At 37.2% G+C, this 24,052-nt stretch overlaps 1 protein-coding gene across 5 annotated transcripts in view; it reads right to left on the reverse strand.

Moving 5' to 3' along the window:
- Positions 1–24,052, reverse strand: part of MTMR2 (myotubularin related protein 2) — an 86,899-nt gene that overhangs the window by 60,677 nt on the left and 2,170 nt on the right. For 2 of the 5 annotated variants that reach the window (XM_031460613.2, XM_031460610.2), the window contains exon 2: positions 17,085–17,155. The exons of 2 other annotated variants lie outside the window; for them this stretch is intronic. The gene's annotated coding sequence lies outside the window, so the exon portion shown is untranslated. Of the gene's footprint in view, positions 1–17,084; positions 17,168–24,052 lie in introns of those variants that run through there. One more of the 5 variants, XM_064492834.1, reaches the window with a different exon arrangement.

Consider the following 24,052-nt stretch of genomic DNA (forward strand, 5'->3'; position numbering starts at 1 on the left):
CCTTTGGATGATCACATATTATCTCTTTGAAAATCTCATAAAAGCTATCCTCTGAATTTTTTTTACAATTATCAGGGACTTCAAGGTTAAGAACCATGGCTCAGATATCCTTTTTAGTTCTAACACAGTCCAGGGTTTCAGAAATGAGTATTTCACCTTTTGAAATATTCACACAATATCTAGATAAATATTGAAACATTAAATTGTCCAAAAGGTACATGTGTTTGTATGCGTATATATATGTATGTATTTCCTAATTAGGTAACCACAGCCTTACTCTCGAATATGAAGCTAAGACTCATAGACTAAATAGAAACATTCCAATACTGTATTTCTTATAAAAGAGTCAAAGGGAAACAAAATCCAACAGCTGTACTTATCTCAAGAGCACTGGGCTGTCACTGTGTAACTCAACACCCCTGCTTACGGAGAAGCAGAAATGACATCCTATTAAGAAATATAGCCACAATTTCTCTAAATATTTTAATTGTTTTTTACATTAAGTGATTTTACCAGTGTTTTATATTAAGTGATTGTAATGGTATCTACCTTTTAAAATACACTTGAAAAATATTCTAATTTAGCTAAGTAATGATTCTCTCTTCCCTTTTTTTTTTTTTTTTTTTTAACTAACTACAGATAGGCCAAAGAAGTCTCCCCCAGAATGGCATTTCAAGCACAGGGAAGAGACCTTCGCTGTCTGCCTCCTTGGCCCTACCACACATCATCAACAGCTTCCACCACTAGGGTTTCTCAGCTTAATGATTCTATTTCAATGTCCTACATTTCAAAACATACTTGCAATAATTAAGGGGAGACACCTCCTAAAAAATACATATGGCTGGCTCAGTAACTCTTCTCTCTCAATCAATAATTTCATCAGACTGAACTGGAACACAAGAATATAAACTCAAGTGAGTCAGGAACATCAGCCTTGCCAATGCCCAACATGGTTATGCTTACAAGGCTTCTTATTCTGTGATTCGCATACTTAATCCAACCTTGCGGCCCCAGCACACTGGAACTCATTATTAGCTTCAGTGGCCTGACTCACTGGAGTGCTTCTCCTCTGCCAAGGTGAAAAATGAAAACGCATGACTTGCAGTGATCTTGGCAGTTGCATTTCTGACGGCACACTGATTTTTCTTTCAAACACCACATGTGGTTTTCCTTCGCAAGTCTCTTTCCAAATCTGCAGACCATATTCCATTTCTTAAGACTTTAGCTACCTTCCACATTATAGCAAATTGCCTATCCTCAATGGCTCCATTTTCTCAGTACCCATTCACTCCCTAATTCCTTTCAATCTGGCTTCTGCCTCTATCAAGCCCCTAAAATGGTTTTCTATAATTACCAATGACCTGACTTTTTTTTTTTAAAAAAAGTCTTTTCTTAGTTCCTATACTACAAATTTCTTTCTCTTCACTAGCATATTCTTTTGGCTATCTCATATCTCAGTTTAATTTCATCAATACCCTTGAGCACCTACTATATGCAAGACACTACTGAACTTCTTGATACAGAGATAAGTAACACAGGGCTGCTGCCCCTAGTGAGCTTTCACACCAATGTACTTAATACAGGTATACAAAAAACACAACGTAGGACATGAAAAATGAATGAGCAAGAAAGAAAGCACGTGGGGGTTTGGAAATTGGAATGCTCATATACAGCTTTAACTTAGGGTCTTGAAAAAGGTTTTAAGAAAGAGGTGGTATTTGGAGACAGCCAGAATACAGAAGAGGTTCATCACCTTCTCAACAGTTTTACTAAACAAAAGAAAATATGAAAAAAAAATTGGGAAGTTCAGGGCATATTAAAGCTATTGTAAGAGGCAGACCACTTTGGCTGAAGTGCAAGATACCTGTAAGGCTTAATCAGAGCTATGCCTGAAAAGACAGGCTTTGATTAGACTATAAAAGTCCTAAAAAAAAAAAAAAAGTTGGTATTTACATATTTAGTTCTGAAAGCAGTGAGAAGCCACGGAAAGTTGCCATGCTTTAGGAAGATTATCCTAACAACAGGTCCGAGAATGGATGATTAGAGCAGAAAAATCTGCTAGGAAAACTATTAGGAGACCTCAGGACTGAGGTACTAAGGGCTTAAACTAGCAGTAAAAATGAAATAGGAGGGGATGCAAGGGGCATGGAGACAGAGTCAACAGAACTTAGCAACTGACTTGACAAGATGAGAAGGGAAAGAAAAGGGTCAAAATATGATCATAAGTATTGCTGACTGAGAAACCAGTGTGCCAGTTAGAGAACAAAAAAAAGTAGGTTGTTTGGGGAGTTAATGAGTTTCATCGTGGAATTTTTAAGACTGAGGTGGCCCTAAGGCATCCAAGGGAAACATACGCACTCTATGTATCAGTATGCCAAAGGGCTTTAGATTTTCCCTGATCGTGCATTTGTTCATTCATTCATTCAGGCAGGTCTGATTTACTGCTGACTCTGTGCTGGATGAGTGCACCGTGAAGATACACGTGATACGGCAATATTAGGTGAACCCCAAATTAAATCCTCAGGGGAGAGGCCGACTCCTATTTACCTGTCTATGAAACTGACTGTGATAAGTGATGTAAGAGTGGTCTGCAAAACACCACAGCGTAGAACAGGAAAGGACTGAGTATGACTGGGAAAGGGTGACACAGACCTGGAAAAAACGTGTCATTTTTTATGGACATTGGCCCATGAATAGTGCTTGATGGTAGAGTGGAAAAGCGAAAACATTCCAGATAGAGAACAGCGTAAGTAAACAGATTATCCAGGAAACCTATGTGAGTAGGCTTTGTGGATCACAGCAGGGGTAGGGACAAGAAAGGCTGACCTGTGTTCTATGAAGAAACCACAGAAAGAAGGTTCTAGAAGGACACCCCGATAACAGTTCGGATTCTATCCTGCAGGCATTGGGAAGCCATCAAGCATTTCTGAGCAGAAGTGTTATATAATCAGTTCTGCGTGCAAAGGGAGATTCTGCTTGAGTGATGGAGCACCAGTTGGGGGAAAACCTCTAGAAGAAGCCAGATTAGTTAACAGGCTATTGAACGAAACCATTAATAGACAACTGGAACAGGGCACACAATGACAGAGAGGAAATGCAGAAGAAAAGAGCAAGTCTGAATGGTCTGTGGAAATTTGCAGTAGATTCTGATGTTGAATTTGAGGCTCTTGCAAAGTATCCAGGTGGATGTGTTCATCAAGTGAGTGGAAATACAAACCTTTTCCAGCTTTGAAATTCTTTGGAGAGGTTACAGTTAGGTGATAGCTACGTCCATGAAACTGAATCATGTAGCCCAGGGAAAGGATTTAAAGCGCTAAGAGATTTGAGATTCAGTGAACAGAACTACATTCATTTTCATAGAATAGAGACTAGAGGTACAAGTCTAAGAAAAAATGGTCAGAGAGGTGGAAGGATCAAGAAAGAAAGTTCAGTGAAAGCTTAGAAGAGCGTTTCAAATTGGCAGCTCATAGTAAAAAATAACACTACAAAGAGGTGGAGGAAAATAAGAGAAAAATCCAAAGAATTTATTAATAAGATACATCAAATCAATTACTGTATCAACATGATCTATGTTTTAGAAATTATAGCCTAATATGACTGAAAAACTGAAGTAATAAGGCAAAGACTGCCTCAACTGCTTGTGTCTCGCTGAATAAACTTATTCGCATCCAAGCCCACTCTTCCTATCTTAGATGATGACACGTCCCTTCTCAGGTTCAAGGCAAGTCCCTCCTCCTGTGTCCTTCATCCTGCCCCGTCCAGTCTCCTTTGGGAGAGGGGTGTGTGTATGTGTGTGTGTGTGTGTGTGTGTGTGTGTGTGTGTGTGTGTGTGTGTACACATGCATAGACTTCACACAACACTGGCCATTCAGCAGAAACTCCAGTGATTTGCTGAATCTATGTGAGAATCATTAACACCACATTTTGAACTCTATCCTAACGGCTCTGCTGATACTGCTTTCTGGACGTCATTAATGACCTCAGGAACAAACCCAGGGGTCCAATTTCCCTAGTCCTTGCCTCCTCAACTCCTCTGCGATATCTGATCCTACTGTCCCTGCCTCTCTCGGGATTCTTTTCTCTCTAAACTTCTGTTGTCATTAAAATTTACTGGCTTTCCCCAGGTTCTTTTCTTCCAGATGCCCTCTAAACATAGATTCTCTTGGAAGTTCTGACCTTGGCGCTGTTCACTGTGTCCAGTCTCTCTCTGAAATTTCATGGAATCCCACAGCTTCAACTACCACCTCAATGCAAATGATTTTCAAACATATTTAATCTTCTCAGTCCCGCAATTACAAATATTACTAGTAACATCTGGCCCCACCCTTCCTCTCTCCAGCTCTATTTCTCACTCTGGTCCTATTTGGCTAATGCCCACACCTTACAATGACACTAAGTTGCACAGTAAGTAATCAGAACTACACCAAATAATATTTTTCAATTGTTCCTTTCAAAGGCAAGCATAGCTATCAGTTAGCCAACCGTTCTGATAGCTGGCTACTGAATTACAGAATACTAAAACTTTCAAGGAACACTGAGATTTTTGTGAAACTCTCCTCATTTACAGATAAAGTTCAGGCCAGAGAAGTGAAGTGAATGATTTGAAGTATGATATCAAATTCGTGGCAGAGCCAGATGTACCAGGTCCCATTCTGACTAAATCACATTGCTTCTGATAGGAGTACAGAACCAAAAGGACAAATACCTCAGGGTGTTTATTATCTAACTAGGAACATAAGACAAATGCACCCACGTGCGCGTGCACACACACACACATCAATATTTCTAACACATAAGCTCACTGTATGAGGATGAAGTTCAATGGAGACCAATCAAGGAATGATCCCTGGAGAAGATAAGGCTGAACGGAATTTAGAAGTAGGTTAAGAATATGACTATCAGAAAGCAGTATTTTGGGTTTGTTTCCCATAATTTTTTTTTTTTTAAGATTTTGGACTATTCAAGGAACACAGTCAATATGAGAAGACTGGATTCAATCTCCCATTTAGAATTCAGTACGAATCCAAGTGTATTGTAGGATCTGAAAGTAGATGAAGGCGCCGATGACCATCTGGTTTCATCTCAGAATGTTGCTGAGCCTGGGCTCCTCGTCCACTTAACTGTCTCAGGTTGCTTCGTCTCCTTTCACTCCACTACTCAGCAGCCATGTGACCTTGGGCAGGATGCTCTACCTCTCTGAGTCTCAGTTCCTTCACATATAAAATGGAGCTGATAAACTCTGCCCCATACAACTGATCACTTATTCAGTTCCTTGTGTTCCAAGTAAGACCACCCATTCCACTCCCCACCCTCAGCCTCCACCAGTAGGAGTTATGAAAGGGCATCAGAAATCCAAGTGCTCTGGAAGAGCAAGACCATCCCTCCATCTCTCCCCAGCCTCCCAGCACCACTGGCTAGTGAAGAGGAGATGCCAGAACTGTGAGCAATGCTTGCAGGACTCACCCTTCCCTCCCCCTCACCACTCCGTCTTCCTACAGCCCATCATTCCATCTTAAAAACTGTAAGGACAAACTTCATTACACCCTTTATCTTTGTTTAAAGAGTTCCCATAAGAAGTCAAAACCACCAAACTAATTCCCTCTTCTAGTTCCCGCCAACTCCTGTGGCTCCTGATTTTCAAGGTCAATCATCAGCAAAAATCCTCTATTATCTCTCTCTCTTAAATGATCTCTGCCTTTTACTCTAGCTAAAGTCCAGTCTTCCCCTGAGGACACTGCTCTCCCTACAGCCCTTCCAAATGGAAAAACAGCCCTCTTATCTTCTTTACTATACCCCTCTCCCAGGACTAGGCCAGCAAATTGCCACTTTCAGGCTATTCTTCCTCTTTGTGTCTGAAGACCCCATCAGTCACTCTTCTGTGATCAGACTATACTACCCTCCACCCTTCCTTGCTGAAGTCAGGGACCTATCTCTAACTGACTCCACCTCACTCCTTGAAGAATTAGCTTCAGGCTCACCACCATTCTTTCTAATAGCAATACAACTGCCATAATTCTTACTGATTTCACTATCCATACAAGTGACTATTCCAATACCCTGGCCTCTCAGTGCCATACCTCCTCTCCACCAGTGATCTTGTCCTCCACTCAATCTCAGACCAGGACCATACCCTGAACACTGGCATTACCAATTAACTGATCTCCTTAATTTAAATTTCAAATGTTCTACTATCTGACCATCAGCTCATTCTCCCTAGGACCCTAACCAACATCTTTTAATTGTTCAGTTCCACCAAGACCACCCCTGTTCCTACTACCTTTCATTGCCTCTCACTATTTCATGACCTTACTTCTCTCTTTCCCCAACTTTTCAAATTCCATAGCCTGTAATTACAATTGCTCTCTTGCCCTTGTTTGCTTCATGGTTACTTATGGCAACACCCAAATGCTAGTTAACCCAACACTTTGCCTACTCCAGACCTACACCCATACAGGTGGGTTAGTATAGACAAAAACACACAACCATACGGCCTGGACTCACTTTGAATTTATGATCACTCACCTTGACCAGACCCCTAATACTGACCAGCAAACACACTACATTTTCCTAGTCCATATGTTCTCCCCCTCTTCCAGACAATGATTTCATATTGTCTTTTCTTTCCTCATCCTCTACCATCCTCTCCGTCTTGAATTTTAGTAGGTGATCTAGATTCCCATTTCACTAAAAAATATAGAAGTAACCAAGCAGGCTCGTCCAACTACAACCTAACTGCATCCGGGCATGTGCCCTCTGCCTTCCTTTCTCTTACTGCAGGGAAATCATCTGCACTCCCATCTAAAGCCAGCTCCTCCGCTAAAGCATCTCCTCTCATCTTTCCAAGAAAAGCTCTCCAGCAATTTTTCCCTCTGGTTCCTGCATCATAAAATGTTCCCCCTCTCCTTAACCATTCCAGTCAGAATAGAAACACACTATTATTTCTCTCAACATAACCCCTCCAGATACCACTTCACTTCTCTGAGCTTCCTTACAGCAGAACTCCTTGAAAGCGGTGTCTACTCACTGCTTCCAGTTCCATACTTCTCAGTCTCTCTGAACCCCCTTCCAATGGGCCAATAAAAATGCTTTTGTCAGGCTGTCAAGAATCTCCGCTTCGCTGAACTCAATCATCAGTACTTAGTTCTCATCTACAAGCAGCATTTGACCCTGCTGATCTCTCCTCCTTGGAACACTTTCTATCTTTGGCTTCCAGAACCCTGTACTCTTCCAGGGTTAGTCTTCTCACTAGCCCCTCTTCCTCTCAGGCCTCCTGTACTGATTCCTTCTCACTTCTTAACCTCGTAGCACTGGGGCACCCCTGAACTCTCGGTCCTTGCACCTCCTACCATCTCTATGTGCACCTCCTCCTTACTAATCTCATACACTCTCACAACTTTAACATCTCTGAGTTGATGAACTCAAATGTATAGCCCTATCCCACACTCTTCTCTTGAATTTCAGATTCCAATAACTTATTTATTTAACTCCTACAGGTGAATGTGCCCCAAACCAAACTCCTGCTCTTCCTCCTGAAGCCAGCTCTAACATCTTAGTAAATGGCAGATTCTATCCTTCTCTACCTCCTTGAGCCAAAAACTCTGGAGTCAACTTTGACTATTCTTACACTACCTGTTCAGTCAATCTGGAAATCCACTGGCTGCACCCTCAAAAATGTGTTCACTATCCAATCACTTCTGTCTGCCTCTCTGGCTGCCACTATCATCTCCCTCCTGGATGATTCCAACCGCCTCTAAGCCAGTCTCCCTGCTTCTGCTTCCTAGCCTGTTCTTAATACAGCAGCCAAAGTGATCCTTTTGAAACACCTGATACAGTCACTCCTCTGCAAAAAACCTCCCACTCCCTTCCCATTTCACTCAGAGTAAAAGCCAAAATCCTTAAAATGGCCCCAAATGCTTCTCACAATCTGCCCAGACCCTTCCCTCCCTGATCTCATCTTTTACTGCTCCCTTTCACTCCTCTGCCCTGTACAACACAGGACTCCTTGCTACTCCTCAAACACGCCAGGCAAGCTCCCACTTCCGGACCTTTATATCTTTGGTTATCATCTCTAACTCTCTTCTCCCAAATATCCCCATTTCTTCCTTTACTTTCTTCAGCTTTTTTGCTCAAATGTTGCCTTCATAATGAGACCTTCCCAGGCAATTTTATATAAAACTGCAAACAACTCCAAACCCGCCCAGTCTTTCTCTATTGGTCTTTCTTGCTTTACTTTTCCCAAAATGCTTATTGCTATATGATTTTTTTTTGTTTTACTTATTTGCCGTCTCCTCTGTTTAGTTAATACTTACTGAGCACTTACCATATGCCAGGAACAGTTCATACTTACAAAGATTAAATAAAATAATGCATGCAAAGAGTTTAGCATATTACCTGACAGATAGAAACTCTAAAATTATGTAAAATATTATTTTTATCTAATGGAGGCTGGAACGGGGTATCTCCTATTGTCATCAGAGAACTCCAGTTTAACAAAATGAGGTTAAACACAGGATTGGAGGACTAAAACAAATCAGATTCCAACAATCTGATCCTTAAAGAAACAAGGAGCTAAATTATCCATAATAAGACAGTCTCTGCCAGAGAAAATTCAATACAATTTATTTAAAATAAGACAAGAAAGCAAAAATAACTTTTGGGAAAAGAAATTTCATATTTTCCCTCTAAGAACCAGTTCCAATTATAAAATCATTGTTGGAAACATACATCCTTTCTGTTTTCATCACAAATGTTGTGTCCTACTTCATTCCATGACCAAAAAAGGATGTCCACCATTAAGTGTTTAATTTATTATACATAACCATACTGAAAAGCATCTTCACAACACAAAGTAAGGGACACTATGGCAAATGGGAACACGTAAACTACTCTCTCACTTCAACCAGGACATGTAAGTTTAAGCTATGAGCAGAGAAAGGAAAATTAGGTCTCAGAAATCATGGAAAGTCATTTAGCCTCTCAGAGCCTCAATTTCACACTACGAATTGAGAATAAAAATACTCACTCTTCTTATCTCACTAGATAGTTATAAAGACCAAGAGAAAATAATGTGAAAATGCTATCTAAGCATTAAGATTCTTTTACCTATAAACACCAGTGCTTAAAAAAAAGGGGGGGGGGTACTGAATCCTACAACTGATAATATACTAACATGCGAAAAATGAAGTCACTGTTAAAATGTTTAAGAATGGCAAATCTAAGAAACACAGCATCTTCTCAGAAAGACTTTCTAGATTAACACCATTCCTCCTGGATGACTACTTGGACACATGCCCCTCATCACATTCATCTCTGATTCATAGCTATTTCTTACTGGTTCTTTGCTAATGTTTTCAAGCAAGTTTACATTTTCTAGTTCGGTAAAATGCACAAACTCAATAAATGCTTATTTACCCAGAAAACTTTCCAAATAAAAATCAGAGCTTTTTAGAGATTAGCATTTACAACATATCCATTATATTTTAAATGACAGCAATAAAATCCTAAGCCAGATCTATTTACACTAAAATAATTTAAAGGGATAGCTGATTTATAGGGAAAGAATTAAATAAATATTTGAAATGATCAAATCTACCATTACAAACAATAAAAGACTTGTGGAAAAGTCACGAAATGCCCCCCTCCAAAAAACAACCCACGTCATCTTACTTTTGACCGGTCAAGCGAGATAAGATTTGGGCACACAAATGAAAAGCTCACATATAAAGAGTCACAGGTTCACGGTCCAAATACATTTTAAATGGCCATGAGTTTCATAAGTTTCACAGAGTGACTTCAAATATTCAAGATTAAAAGAATTGTGGCATTACTATTCGAATTAAATTACAGCCATTCCACAGTATCTGCTTTAATCACTAAAAGCCCCTCCCCAAAAAAGATTTTTCCCAACGTGTGCTTAAATGAGAAACACAACTGTGTTTCCAAACTAAGCAATCATCCTCCATCATCCATATTCCACTCAATTGACAGGCTACAGAAAGGGTCTTTTCCTGTACCCAATGCTTCTTTTTATGCTGAGAGTGATCTCCAAGACGGAGCAGGAAGTGTTGAGGAAGTGAGGGCTCTGTGAATGATGACATTCAAGTCATAAGGAAGACTTGAGGGGTGGAACTGCTACACAACATGGTCTCACAGTTCAAATCGAAGATTCTATGATTCAGGGCATAAAAATCCCAGACATAAAATTCTAGGATTACAAATGAATTAAAGAGCAATGATTCTAAGTATTGGAAGTATCTGCTAAACTGGATTTTACCATTTTTAACGTCCCTTTCAGCTCTTGATAATCAAAAAAAACCCAACTTTCCCCTTCTGCACATGCACACAACTCAACCATTGTCCCATATGAAAATGTGATTCAAAGATTTCTCCATCAACCTTTTATCTTAACTATACTGCACGAGCTTTCCCCACAAAAAGGCCTTCACACAGCAGCATCAGGAAATGATATTCATTTTCAATTAGTGTAGGCACTTTGCTGCCCAAACCTTTAATCAGAGTTATTAAGAAATGACATTAATTATAATCATGATTTCCTTCTGTCCCTATAAATCCCTTGATGGAGGTACAAAAAAACCACTGTCAGGGTTCAAACAGCTAAGCCATAAATGAATAGAAAACTCTCAGGCCCTGGATAACCTGCAAGTAATTAATAAGGTTCAGAATAATGAAGAGATAAGTGTGCTTTGGAACAAAAACAATCATATAATATCTCAAAGGTAGGCAAAACAATTTCTGCTCTCAAGAGCAATATCTTTACTCAGATTAGTGTGCTATGTCAGAAAAGAATATAAATAAAACGCACATTTTAGAAATCATTAAAGTTGTTACAGAGAAAGTATTTTCTCAAAAATTGATCAAAATATAACCAGCACTGTGGAATAGCGCTGTTAGCAACACTAGCTATTCTTTATACTTACCCATACGTAGGCTCCTTTTCTCAAAATACCTTTTAGGATAAAACTGCAATTATATTCTAATGTTCTAAATTCTGATTCAGTATCAACCCTTAGGACGAGCAGTTAAAGATTACATGAATATGCAAACAATTTAGGTTCACAAATGCACTTATCCAAATTTGCAGAGCCACGGTCCTTGTAAACAAGAAGTCACTCTCACGAGAATTCCCCTCTCTAACCACTCCTCATTCCACCCTGAACTGTATTACTCTCTTTATCCCTAATTAAAAAGAATCAAGTCAATATTATTTAAATGTTAACTTCTGGCTCCACAAAATAACCAGATGAACATACACACGCACCACGAAAGACCAGAACTTAGGTCCATAGCGAGTAAGACGCTAACACAGGACAGCACTAGTCATACTGTTTTTTAATAGTCCTGCCACTATCTCAGCCAGTGACACAGTTTTCTTTCCACCACAAGGTCAAAACAGAAATTCCATCATCTGACTCTTAGTCATTCCCACACATCTGCTGGTCTGCTGTTATTATAAGAGAATGTCTTTTTCCTTTGCTACAATATTCCTAAGAGCAAAGTTCCACCCTTTTGGTCTCAAAAGTTCTACTATTTCAAAGGGCAGCATTTAGACAAACAGTTACACAAACTAATGATTGGTAGGGGGATAGAAATGACTCTCTATATGCTTCTCAAAATAGTATCGTTAAATACGATAAAGTACATTCCACTTTTCTATTTATTTTTGTTTGTTTCAGTTAGATTTGTTGTTGTTGTTGTTATACTTATGAGAATTAATAAGGCTAAAAACTTGCTAACTAAGAAAAGTATGTCTAAACAAATGAATTTTGGTACCTACCACCGAAGGACTTCGTGCCTCAATACCACTGAACTTACAAGCATCCTTGACAATGCTGCAAAGGCGGGGAAATCTGCTCCAGTTAGCTGGGGTCACTTATCACCTCCAAACATTCCCACGCCTCAAAGTACCCATCGGCTTCTTTGCAAGGATGGAGACTAACAACCTCTACCTCCACTAAAGGCCTCTTAGCCAACTGTCCCCTCTATTTGGGGAGCAGGAACTTCCTTAATCACCGTTTTTCGTACTCTCCTCTCTCTTTCACAGACATTTACTGACAAATCACCAATGTATCATGTACTGGGAATAGAGCTGATTTATCTTCTTCAAGAAACTCATAGTCTAAGGCAGATGCCAGATATCTAAGTATCTCATAATGGTACAGCGTGGGAATAAAGGGATATAAAGGATGAAACGGCATCACAGAACAGAACACAAAGCACAGAACACAGATGCAGAAGTGCTCAGCAGCTGAAAACAGGAGCCGCAGGGTCACAAAGATTTGGTTTTACCACTTAGCAAATAATAATTCACGCCAGCTACTTAATTTAAGTTCTTCCTTTATAATATACCATATTGACATAAGACCATAATAAGGACCAAAAAACATGATCTGTACAAAGTAATTAGTACTAAATACTTAACTGGTAGAAACTGTTCAACGAGTAACACTGTGGAAATACAAGAGTATCTTTTTCAGAAGGGATAATAGTATGAAATAAAAAATAAAGGTCTCCTTCTAAAAAGGAACCCACTAATTAAATTAAAATGAATCAGTCTTTGGCCGTAAAAATACTTTTTACTCAGATGTGTACTGTAAAATGTCCTCATCTGTTTAAGGTAATCAAATGTATAAACTTTAAAAATTAAAAAAAGTTTTACTTAATGGATGAATCACTTTATACAAAGAACAAATATCAAGGGGAAAAATTTTTAATATATAAATATATACATATAATACACACACACACTCCCCTAAACACATGTGCATATATGTATCCTGTGTAACTTCTGAAAGATTCATGCATAAGACTGGCCCAAAGCTTCAATCGCAAAACCAATTCCATCACCAATACTTTTCAACGTAACTGTTAGCAAAGTACTGACCTTTGGCTCTGCCAATTTGCTGGGCTGTTAATGGAATTACCATTACTTCATTGTCAGTCACACTAATACTTGGTGGTATTTCACAATAATGAACAGAAAAATAAAATTTCAGCACTGAAGGATGCCATGAATATATTTATACTCCTCTTAGTTCTCCTCACCTAGTATTTCAAATACAAGCATTTCAGGCAAAAGTGAAAAAGTGTTTCTGAAAATTAGAGATGCAGGTAAACACACCAGCATTCTATACTCTTAATTCAAACCTGCCTGGAAACAAGTCACCTATCTTTTCATAGATCCGAGTAAACAAGCGTCTGCAGAGGACTTGAGAGAGCTCGCCTTTCTTTTACTTCCCATCATTGTTGACCATAGTTATTACAATAGGATTTAAATCACTTGCCTTATTTAAATCGCTTCACTCTTACTGCCAATTTAATGTTTCTTCAGTATTCCATGGCAAGAAAAGGTTCTTTCCAAAAAGTATTCTCCTGTAAGTAACGAGCTGAGCACATACATAGAATGTTTGCCCAAGAACATGAAAGAATGTACTCTATATTCTGACTGTGAGCAAGCTTTTCTAGGAATGCAAATTTTGCTGTCAGTACTTACACAATGGACTATAGTGTCATAAGCACTGTTCGTGCTCTATTAGCCATTCTGTTGAAAATTTTATTTAAAAAATAATAAAAGGACTGCAGAGTGTGTAATGCACTTGGCACACAAAAGGCTTATTGTCAGAATACTTGCAGGGCCTCCAAAACAGAAAACCAACTCCCCCAAATTACTGGAGCTTATAGTGATTATTTTTTAAATGCTATACCAGGAATCTCAATTTTTTTTAACTTAACCAATCTATAGTATAAAAGAGAGGCCATAAATGATTTTATCATCATGGCATCTGACCGACAGAGATGAGAGACCACATTTTGTATTCTTCAGAGGAACAAAGGGGGTTTGAGCTCTGGGACAGCTGGTGCATACTGACACTTAGTCTGGAAAATCCCAAGGTTCTGAGGTACACATGACCACGGATACAGTTTAACTTGAATTATTTTATTTTCAGGTCTATCATCTACATTTCCCTAACTAAAAGTTAGGACGTATTTAATGCTGCAGCAGAAAGTGTGAAAAACAAGGTTGTATAGAAAATGGTCTACATACGTCTTTTTTTTTCTGTAGAGTATGTTTCTTCAAAGACCTTATCTGGAAATAGAAATAGGTAAAAGCCAAGGTAGTCTAGCCAAAATGAGTGTGTCCCTGGGGGATGGGGTAAGAATTGGAGAACAGGAGGGACCCTGAATCCCAGCATCAATCCCAACACCCTCAGCAACTCCTTAAAGGAGTTTCTCAGATTTTCTTCAGAAATCCTGATCCAAAATCAGATGAGAGCTGAAGTTAAAACTCAGTGGAGTCATAAGTAGCCTAGAGAGAAGTTATTTATGAATCAATTAGCTGAGAAAAATGTCATATGAAACTGAAAGCTGGTAAGATTACTGGAGTTCAAAGAACACTTTGAATTTTAGAATTCAGACACAAACGCTTCCATCCAAACTGAAGTACAAGGGCAGAAACACTAAAAGAGGAGAGCTGACCATTCAGCAAATGCTCACTCAGCAGACACTTTTACCTGGACAAATACAGAAAACACTTGGGGAACATGTGTATTGGTAAATGAACTTGCACATAATTTTCTCACTCCATCATGCAAATCCGAATTCGTTATTAAAACCATAAAATTCATTAATAAAACCACATATCCATTCTTCAGGCTATCTGGATACTTTTGCTTTTCCAAGACAGAGAAACACTAGTTATTACTAAATTGGTTACTAGCCCATCAGCATACTTAGATTACATCATTCATTCACCATTTTTTCCACAGAGAAAACTGCTGAAGAAGTCTTCCAATATAGAGGTACCATCCTGAGTATTCTGTGTAATTGCATAAAGTGACAATCTGGATTGGATTAGCACAGTGAAAGAGAAATTTAGGCAACCTACAAAGTATTTATTCTAGTATCATGTGCTTCAAGGGGACACAGTAAAATCTGAGCACAAGAAATAAGAGAACAGATCATGTGATAAGCATTTATGTATTTTTCTTTCTGATTTTCAATTAAACAATACTAAATGTCTTCAATGAAATCAAAGGGAAACTAAGTGGACATATTATCATCAGAGTAGTAATCATAATAATATATTTGTGTGACACTTGACAGTTTTCATAGCACTTCACACATATGATAGAAATACAATAAATATTACCCTGTACACAGGGGTATTTTAATATTCATAAAACTTCCACTCTTAGGCAAGTCCCTTCAGTACCCAAACATAAAAAACATAAAAAATGAAGGAGTTATACTGCATAATAGATTCTTTTTAAAAAACTTCTTTTTAGAGCTATCATATTTATAATTTTAAGTCTGTGGTTACAAAAAGAGCAAAAAAAATTTAATGGGAAGAAAATTTTAAATTACAAAAATACAATTAACTTGTTAGAAACAAATAAGAGATTTTTAAAATGTCACATGTCCAAAAATCTCCAGAATATTGGGTAATAGCAATTTATAGTTAAACTTAGTTAATTTGAGAATTACAGAATATTTCAAAGAATACTGGATAACTACATGACTAGTGTAAGGTTACAATTCAGTCACTATCAGTATACTATACACGATACAATATAAGATATACATAATATAAAAATTAATTCAAACACTTATAGTTCAGAAAATAATTTAGAATATTTCAGACCCTCAGAGATACTGTGAACATCAACCACAACAATGAGTGTCGTAAGTATAAATGACTTTAATTATTTAAGGTCTCTGGCTTGGTAAAGCACCAGCTTCTGCACAAAGCAAATAAAACCACTCTTAATAGTATCTTATAAAATTCAAAAGAAAAAAAAAAACAGTTTTAACAGTAACCTATTCATACCATGTTTATCAAGAACCTACTATTTGCAAGCACGATGCTAGCTACCAACATTCACAAATGGAATCAGAGCCCTCCCTTTCAGAATGATAAAACTTCAAGACCAAGTAGGGACAGTGCCATAAGAAAAAGAAAAAAGTTTTTTGCCTCTTCCTGGACTACCAGGGGTCTTTTCCCAGCCAATGATTTCAAAATCAGTATCAGTCATGTCTGACTAAAGATGAAAAACAAACAGTCCATGTTCTTCAGTTGTTTTCTTAGTGATTGTTTTTCAGGAACAGTGATAATCAACTGCTTATGATTTGACATCTGTGTGTATACATGTATATATATGCACACACACAGAGTGAAGCTGCCTGCCCAACAAAAACCGTGGCATGACTTGAGGTCTAGAACTAGGAGTCAGGAGGTCACTTCTGGCACTAAATACCTCTGTGACTTTGGAGAAAACACCAACCTTTCTCGGCCTTTTAACACTCAGGGTGCCTCTGGTTAGTTAAGTTATTAAACTTCTCCAGGTCTGTTACAATGATTCAGAATGTCTGGCCTGGAACCCAGGAAGCTAAATGTTCACCAGGCACCGCAAGTGACTGAGAAGAGCAGGTGGTCCTCAGCCACGCTTGAGAAATTAACTATGATCTCTAATGCCCCTAACTGTATAAAAAGATGACATAACTCGTTTCAGTACCACCGTCTTAAGAATTCTAGATCTAGTTTAATGTGCAGGATTTATGTTAAACAAATATTTACAGAGAATAAGAAAGGAAGGAAGGGAGTGGGCAAAGATAGAAGGGAAGGAAGTGAGGAAGGGAGGAGGTTAGCTAGCTTACTAGTCATATTTTTGCCCAAGAAACATACAAAACGGTAGTAAAATTAAACCTGCATAAAACATACCTCAACAGCTAAAAAGCGAAGACCTCAGTCTCCAGACACATGCAATTTTAAATACATCAGCCCTTGTCAAAATGCAAAGTACTAAGGAGAAAAGAGGAGAAAAACAGTACATGGAAGCCAAAAGAATTCTAATGGAAAATTACCGATGACTAAAGCTTAGTGACTACTTTCCCCAGGTAGAAGAGAACACAGAATTTTAAGGACTGGGACTTGGAATTGGGACTTAAGTTTGAAGTTACTGGTTACTCATATGCATAAATTTCACTTGGAATAATACATAAGTTGCAGAAATACTGTTGGCAATATTAACCTTTGTCCATTTTTTATTTCCATTTTCCCATTCACTTACATTATAATTTTTGAGATGTTTTATCTTCACTTCTGATGATCTTCAAATGTCAATGGCTCTTAACACATTAACTGTAAATAAACACAAAGGAACTTAGGGGAATTCAGATATTTAAGGAAAACTAAAGTATTCTAAATTATTCTGTAAAGCCTACAGGGGAGGGAAGGACAGGAGGAGGCTCTGGCAACATCTTTACTTGCTTCATAATAGATCTGCTGTTCAAAATGTAAAACTATTCTGAATAAAAACAAAACTTTCCTCTTAATCATCAGGCAAAGGGAAAAAAAATCTTATTTTCTGTCGAAATTAAAAAACATTCAAATCTAGAGAAAATTCTCTTTAAAGACGGACAGTCTAAACTCACTAATATATTGTGTATGTGTACCTTATCCTTCTCCTGCTCAATAGCGCAGCTGGTCAAGGAAACTCATTTCCTTGTCAAGACCATCCAGTCGACCTACCCTGGGACTGCCCTTTACCTACCAAGTTTCGGCCTGGACCTGAGGCACCAGACCTTCAGGTGTGATGAGTTCCTTATAGAACAGACACCCTGAAGTTAAACAGACTTGGGTTCAAATGTCAAATTGTTCTCCCTAATCTCCAGTTTCCTCATCTGTAAAATGGAGACATTAATACTGTTTATCTGATACGAGGATTACATGAGAAAATGCATATAAGGGATTTATATATGATATATGCCCAGCATATAGTAAGCACTCAATAAATGTTAAGTGCTATTATTTATATTATTATTGTGACTGTTTATATTAATACTATTAATTTACTATTTCAACAACTTTCTATCACTTGAAAAAGCAAAGCTTTTCTCAGGTGTTCATATTTTTAGGTACTGCCTTTGGTTATAATGGAAGAATACTATCCAACACCAGTAACAGAGGACATTTGTATCATACAAAATTTTATTTTTGACCTTTGCTGGGCATCTTGGTTCAACTCAGTAAAATCAAGGCTCATAATCACAGGCCTATCGTCAGCCAAAGTTAGTACACCTTTTGCTGATATACGACCTCCTAAGAAAGTCCTAGTTGAACAACTGCTCACTTGCTCTTGTCAGTAAAGACAATGCTGTTAAGAAAGAAGATGGATATATTTGTAACTCGTTACTATTAAACCCTCTGAATGCAATGAACAATGCTGTATCAATCCAGAAGAGACTCCTCTATCCTCTACTCACTGCAATATGATTATACCCCTTCTGTTTGGTATTACATGCTTAAAATATTAATATTTAACTTGGGTGACACAAAAAGGCATAAAATATCAATTTCTCAGAATTTCCAAATTTTTAGGTCAAAGATACAAAAAGAAACACAAGATATTAGGAAAAAGCATTCATAAACTTAACATGGCCCAAACTGCCTGCTTTATTTCCCTCATGAACCAAACCTTTTGAACTCTAATGAGAGAAAACAGCTAAGGAGAACCTGATGGAATATTCTGGGGGGAGGTAACACCCTTGGACACATGGCTTGGAAATGAGTGTCCAACCACAGAGGAGTGAGCAGTGCAGGCCACCATCCTCACAACACAACTACTTCACCAGGCAACTCCTTGAGCTCTTCAAATGAAACAGCATAGCTGGTTATTCTTCATTTGATTTCTATTTGCTTTTCACCTAATGATCTGGCAATTATTAAGTGTATCCCTTTTATTTTATGGTCCCAGATTAGTATTATAAAAATCTAGCCAAAGATACTACACACACAAAAAAGTTAAAAGCCTAAAAACTCAGCGTTTAGAGTGTTCCAAGACACAGTTCTCACTTTTGGTCTGCTACAGCACATCATCTTCCTGTGCATTTTCTATTACGGTCATTGCAGGCAAATCTAAGAATGACTCTGGCACAAGTGTTATACACTTTAAACGAAAAGTATCTCCCTTGCTTTAAAGATGATTTATTTGTACACATGGGAGAAGTTTCTGACTATTCCCAACACCTATTCTTTCCTATTCCTTAGAGACAGACCTCTCAGAAAAGACTATGTATCTTAGCATCCATTGTGGCTAGGTATGGTCATGGGACCATGATCTGACCAACTGGATGTGAACTTAAAAGGCAACTTGTGACTTCAAAATAGATATCCTTTAAATAGAGGGCACATGCCTTTCTTCTTCCCTTCCTCCTTCCTTTTAAATAGAATGGAGATTCAATGGTTAGAGATAGCAATTTTGGTTCCTGGGGTAACTCTGGAATGTAAGGCACATTAAGTTAGAATCTGTGTCCTTGATACATCATATCTGCTTTGTCAAATCTATACTATCTCTGGGCTTTCACGTGGGAAAAAAAATTATTTCTGTTCTAAGCCACAGTTTGGATTTTCTGTTATATTTTGCTAAATCTAAACCCTAACTTAAAAATAAGAAAAGTAAATAAAGAAGAAGAAAGAAGAGTTTTCCGAGTAAGTGTTACTTAGGTTTCTTGAGGTGTATAGTTAAAACATTTTTAAAAGTTAATTTTTATTATATTTAAAACACAGCATCTGCCCTTATTTAATCTAGACTAAGAAGTATTTAAAGAGCCCAAGAGTTAATCACAGTAAGAGTGATTGAAAGAAGAAAAATCATCAGCAATTAGTGCCCTGGGTACTATGTACTTGAACAGGGGAAGAACTTTGAAGCTTGCTCTTTAGTGGTCTATAGTGATGACCACATTGGTACATATAAAGAAACACATTAAGAGGCATACGCACAATTAGTTCTGTGTAATAAAGCTACAGAAAAGGGAACTGAGATTATTATTTTCATTAAGAGAACATCTTCTCTAGTCCCTTTAATTTTAATAACCTTGTACCAATCTTTTCTTTTTATATAGTTCCATTTTTAACCTGACTTCCTGTGGAAAGCAGGCTTACAAAATCACTCCCTACCCATGACTATCACCTCTCAATAGTTTTTAATCCTATCCACTGATTTACCTAAATCATAGAAAGGCCAAAAGATATCAAGTGCTTTACCCACTCAAAATTAACTTCCTTAAAAAGAAAAAATATTCTATACTAAAATGTCAAGAATTTCTACTGGTCAAGTCCTGAATCACATGCAACTTTAGTCCCTGGTGAATTTGAATACAATAGCATTAACTGGCAACTTTCCAAAATAAACTCACTGCTTTCTGAACATCTGTATCTGGGTTATTTCCTTCCCGTGGGCTTAATCCTTTATTGGTTCAGGTGATTCTTTATAATACTTTTTTAAATGCATGTTACCACTAATGCTTCTCACCAAGGATCAATTTTTAAGAAAAGCCTAAAACATATATTCTTGATTTGTGTTCTTTCTTGTGGCTAAGAAAGAAAAGACCTCAGGAAATTTCCTAAAAACCAGATAAAATAAATCCACAGCAGATGAATTTTACCTTTCACTATTTCAGTCAATATCTTTACAAAAGTACTCACAAGTAACAGGCTTATAGTAGTTCTAACATAGACCTTAACTTAGTCCATTTCAACTAACACTGATGGAGTTACTAGGCAACAATCAGTAGAAGACCTAAGACAGTGGTTTTCAAATTTCAACATGCACCTGGATCACCTGGAGGTCTTGATAAAGCACGAACTGTGGTCTCTACTCCCAATTTCTGATTCAGCTAGACGTGAGGTACAGCCAGGAAATCCATATTTTAACAAACTCCCAAGGGATGCTGATGCCACTGGTCTTGGAACTACTGACCTACGTATCAAGACCACTGATGACAGGATAAGGAGGACAAAATACAACCTATTATGAGGACCCAATCTCAGCTTTAGTATTAACTTATATGCTTTTTTTGTGTGTGTGTATGTGTGTGTGTGTGTGTGTGTGTATATATATATATATTTATTGAAGTATAGTCAGTTTACAATATTATTTATTTATGGTACAGAAATACATGTACATATATTCATTTTCATATTTTCACCATAAGCTACTATAAGGTTTTGAATATAGTACTTTTGATTGATAAGTAATCTCTTTAAATGTTCTTCTGGAAAAATATATACAAAATGACTGATTAGTTAACAATAATATTGGATCTTATCTAAGAACTTTAAAGTTCTTTCAGCGTCTTGTTATAATGAAATCCAAAATAAGTAATTTTTAAGCTACCAGTATGTTCAATGTCTGATGCAAATTGCTAATAATAAGGCCAAAGTTGGAGAGTCAATCTATTAGCTTCACTTTGTTCCGTAGCTATAGTCTCTACCACTAATCCTGGCCAGCCGTCTCAGAAGACATGCCAAGAGTCACGAGGAGAAATGGTAAGACTGTGTGATTGGATACAAATCCATCACCATGACTGAAAAAACCACCCAAAAGGATATTTCCTACTGACACCTCACCTCTAAGTGACCTTGGGGCTGAAACTAGAAGTGAGACCTTGCAACAAAATGTACTCCAGAAATCTTAAAAGTTCTACCTGTTAAGGCTATAAATACTATTAAAATTCATGCTGTTTTCAAATGATAATTTTAAAACAGATACGCAATAAAAAATGAAATTAGTTGGAGTTACCTTTTTTATTATATTATGTGCCTCTCCCCTTTGACTTTATTTAATCTAAGTTAAATATGGGATGTTCATAAATGCTAACAAATTTATACCCTAGAAACTAACTGATAATCCAAAATAATCTGAGACAAACAAGTGGTGCCCAGAGTAACTAGAGAATGAAGAAATACACATTATATAAAATGACTGACAAAATAAGTTAAAGAAAAAGAGACCAAAGTAATCAAGAGTGGCAGATGGAAAAGTCAGTAGGCTGAGGGAACATAACACTGTGAAGACACACAGGACTGGGCACAGAAAAGATAATGCAGCCAGTAAAATAGCTCGGGTGTCATGAGGTTTCACGCACGGGTGTCTTCAGCTTGAACCTGAAGTTGTGATTTTACAGGCTATATTCCACATCAGAAAACCCTTTTTAACTCTTTGAGTAGAAACAATAAATAAAACAAGTGGTGAACATTCAGTCACCATTTCTGTATTTAATGTAATAAATGTTCACTGAGCACCTATGTGGCACCAGATACATTAGCATTTGATTATGCACAGTAAAAAGTAATCCAAGAAACACACGCAAGCAGCACATTTTCTAACAATGTACAAACTGAAAAGTGGAGAGCCAGACAAAGAAGGTAGAATAGTACCAATACAGTGTCAAATTCTGCTGTTTAACTTCTACAACTCTGAGGCTCAGGCCTACCCGAGCTACCATATCCAGCCTACAGTATTGTTTTATCTACATCCTATATAAAAATCAGAGCAAGACCAACAAGAATAAAATTACAGAATATAGCCAGATTATCAGTGTTCTGACGTGAAATTTTTTACAACTCTGTGGGGCAGGACATGTGTAATGAATGGACAATAGCAGGATATACAAGAGCTGCTGAAAAGCTCACTGAAACAGGGCAACACCAAGCAGACTCAAAGAAAATTAGCTTTCTTTTAATTTTTAAGTTATTTTTTATTGTAGTTTTTATTTATTTATTTATTTAATTTTTTGGCAGGAGGAGGTAATTAGGTTTACTTATTTTTAGAGGAGATACTGGGGATTGAACCCAGGACCTCATGCATGCTAAGCATGCACTCTACTGCTTGAGCTATACCCTCCCCCCGAAAATTACCTTTCTTAAGGCTGCAAGGCGACATAACTATAGCCAATTAGCTGCTATCTGAATCTCTTTAGAATGAAACTGCTCTTTCGTGACAAAGACAGCAGGCCTATGATAACCTAGAAGGCAAAGCTAGAAGCAATAGCAATTCTGAGCTGACTACAGATTTATAGGTATATACAGACTACAGATACACAGATATAAAGTTGCAACATCTGCTTAATGTGAACTACAGATCCCATAAGAGACAGTCACCCAACTTCAGTGGAATGTGTCATTTTCCAAAAAAAAATGGGCAACCACATGGTTTAATGTATTATTTTTCAGATTTATATTCTCCCTACTTCTCAGAAAACCGTAAAACATTTTACAAATTAAGCAAATTAAAACATATTTTATTTTTATTAATAATTAGTAAGTAATTATATATTATAATGTATATTATTATATATAACATATAATATATATTATGTTATGTTATTAATATATGTTTATTAATAATTAATATTAAACATAATATTTAAAGTGAATTTATCTAACAGAAGTACCTGAAGAAATTAAAGGTGAGTATATTACTAACTTCAGTTATAAATCTCATCGAAGTCTTTTTGCCAAACTGAAAAGGCAGTTACACAGTTTCTATTTTCAAACAAATAGGAAGTATACATAATTGTTTGCATGAACAATTTTCCCTGGAGCTAAACTGAGCAGAAATGTATTAATCTAGTGTGTAAAAGACAATCTGTAACACACTGAATAGTATTATTCATTACTATTTTGCAAGAGACAGCAAAACAATTTCAAAAGGCAATTTCCTAATTCAAAATTTGAAAATGAACATTTCCTAATCGTATAAAACAAAAGTGTAACTACAATTTAAGGGTGAAACTTCTGAAAAAGGCTGAGATAATACATTTCAAACATCAGTATTTTGCTTTATCATAGGCTAGCAAAAATAATAATGTGGGTAGCCACGTAACATAGCTATTGTAACATAGTCATCCACCCTCCCTGTGTATTAGAATTACCTGTGATTGATTGTTACCCTATATAAAGTTTAACATTAAGCTAAAAAGTGTCTACAATGCAGCTATTCTATACTGTTGCCACCAATAGCTGTAATGATTCATGAAATAAAAGACATGAAAGAATTTAGCAGAATGAATTCCATACAGTAGACATTCAATAAATGTTATTTTTCTTCCTTGCAGAGAGGAAGAATGAAAGCTGGCATTTTCCTGTGAAAGTAGAGATATGTTTATATTTTTGTCCAGAGAGGATGACGCTAACACACTCTAGTCAAAATTCAAAGAGTTCTTAATTTTCTTCATATGTAACATAATGTTTCAT

The sequence above is a fragment of the Camelus dromedarius genome, chromosome 12 (genome assembly GCF_036321535.1).
Source record: "Camelus dromedarius isolate mCamDro1 chromosome 12, mCamDro1.pat, whole genome shotgun sequence".
Classification (NCBI taxonomy): Eukaryota; Metazoa; Chordata; class Mammalia; order Artiodactyla; family Camelidae; genus Camelus; species Camelus dromedarius.